Consider the following 2,803-nt stretch of genomic DNA (forward strand, 5'->3'; position numbering starts at 1 on the left):
CCAATCTAGAAAAACCATTTCACATTTAATTCAAGCCTCTTCCCAATGAATTTCAGAGATATCAGCAATAAGTACACAAAGATCTTGAAAGAACACTGTCCCAATTGGCCTTGGACTCCATCGTGCCATGCTCAACTTGTGTTAGTGTGTACATTATTCAAGATTAAGAAAACCCTAGTAAAATTTAATAATCCTTGCTCACCTAACTACAAAAAGTAGTTTTCAGTTAGTTTTGTAAGCTACAACCAAGTTGTTTGAGTCGTGTGTGCACCAAATCATATGACTTTAAAGTTATCCTGGAAGTAAACTTTGAGAATTTGAAGACCTTGCCAAAATCTCAGATGAGTTAAGAATGAGCACCACTCTGAACAGAAAAGGAATCAGCAAAAACTAACATGTGGGTTGTATAATCTCACTGTAGTTTCGAATTAAATTTACCCAACTTCATCACTTAACCCCTAACCAGCAGCGACATGTTTTCACGTCACCTAACACGTGAAGGAACACGTGGTAGAAATCCCTTAGGCATGGCAATATCGTAAAAGCACGCTAGGGCTGTATACGGGAGACGTAGAGCTTGCCACAGCTGTTCTTTGATTGGTTGTAGAGCCTGCATTGCTATGAACGCCTAAGGCATGTAGGTTGACCGCACCTAGGCCACCATTTTGTTGCATCATGGCGTCAACTAGGAATTGTGCATCCTTGGCGAGTGCTAGAATGATTTCCTGGCTAGATGAAAGTGACAATGACGGTGATGACGACGTAACAGAACCTTCAAGAGGTAGATGTGGTGAGATTTCAAATTCGTAGGCCATTGGTCTTTGCACGTGGGAAAGTAGTCTTTCTGTAGACATAGCTGACCCCTTTATCGATGCAAGAGTGCACACAGTACAGGAACAGAATTCTGACGACGATCTCAGCTCAGATCAAGAAAGAAGAACAACGTCTTCGTCGACAAGAGGCGACGCAAGTTCCAGGAGAACGCGAAAACAACGAAGACCTGCTTGAGATGATGATAGTGATGAAGGCGGCAATGAGAATGACAATCGCGGATGGACAGAGGAGTGGGAATTGCAGTTTATGACTGAGTTTACTATGCAATCAGGATCCACAGGTGATTTTAGAGGTGATGAGAGAGCACTGAGGTACTTCTGGGTTACTTGAATCTGTCTACTCTGATGTAGTGATTGCTTTTTTATTTTTTAGTTGCTTTTCCTTGCTCTTTACTGACAAAGTATAGGACATGCTAGCAGAGAACAGCAACAAGTATGCTGATCTAAAGGAAGATATGCCAGATGACGGTTGACATTGGGAGCCTGTGACGAAGCAGGATCTGAAAGCTTTTCTTGGTTGCCTACTTTTCATGAGTATCATGAACTTACCTAGAATTGAAGATTATTAGTCGACAAAGTGTTTCTATCTTCACACCAACATATCTCATGTTTTTCTTTGAAGCGATACAATACTTATAAAGACAGTTCTAAATGACACTGTGTGATAACCGGTTTTGGTACTCCAGCTTTGAACAAATTATGTGATACCTCCCCTCCGTGTCAGTGATCCACACTTTGAGCTAGAATTTGGTGATGAAAATTATGACAAGCTACAGAAGGTGAGGCCACTGATCACGTCCTTGTCAGCAGCATTCAAAGCACAGTAAGTATAGCCTAAAAACATCACCATCGACAAAGCCACGATCCCATACAAAGGCAGATTGAGCTACAAGCAATATATAAAAGCAAAGCCACATAAGTGGGGAATTAAAAGGCCTGTCCACACTGGCAACTGGATCGCGATCCAACCGCAACGCTGTCCACACTTGCAACTCGATTGCGGTCCGTCCGATCCACATCGCGAGGTGGTTTCGATCGCAATCCGATCACGATCGGTTGAATCCAATTATAAATAGTGAGCGTTACCTTCATGTACGCTACACGTGTAGTCGGAACATCTAGTACTCCTCGAGGGCCTTTGTTCTTGCTCACCTCACGTCGCTGTATCAGCGCTTTCCACAAGCAAAGAAGCCACACGTACACATCGATTATCAGGCAAGTGATATCGAAATGAGGCGGAGGTATCGTTTTCAAAGTGCAGTGTGGACACTCGCTATCCCGATCGGATCGCGATCCATTCTGGTCTAGTGTGGACAGGCCTTAAGTGTTTGTTTTGTCGGATTCTGTTACGAGCTACATCAGCAAGTTTACCATTTACACAGGAAAGGATACCATTGAGAAGGAAGCAGAATTTGGTCTTTGTTCACAAGTTATTGTTGATCTTCTTGAGGGGCTCGAGTATCGTGGACACCTGTTGTTCACCGATAATTACTACACAAGCCCAGAATTATACATGTACCTTTACGAGAGAGAAGTCTATGCCTGTGGAACCTTGAGGTGCAACAGAAAAGGAGTGTCACCTTTGCTGAAGAAGATGAACTTGCCCAAAGAAGCGGATGTTGACAGAGAATATTATGTTCATTTCTCTAAGGAGCCATTATTGTGCTGTGTTTGAAAGGACAAAAAATTGTTCATGTTCTCTCCACTGCTCATATCCCTCTGATAAACGGAGAAATGGACTATACAGATAGAAGACATGGCGCTGACAAAATTAGAATTCCTTGTCCCCCTCTTCTAGAAGACTATATACCAAATATGAGAGTCGACCGTGGTGACCAGCGTGTAGCTCTCTATAATGCTGGACGCCGTGGTGTCAAGGCTTGGCGAAGAATTTTCTATTACCTGATTGAATGTTGCGTTCTAAATGCATGCGTTATTGAAGGTTACAACGACCTACGACATCGTCTATG

This window comes from Corticium candelabrum, chromosome 17 (assembly GCF_963422355.1).
Source record: "Corticium candelabrum chromosome 17, ooCorCand1.1, whole genome shotgun sequence".
NCBI lineage: Eukaryota > Metazoa > Porifera > Homoscleromorpha > Homosclerophorida > Plakinidae > Corticium > Corticium candelabrum.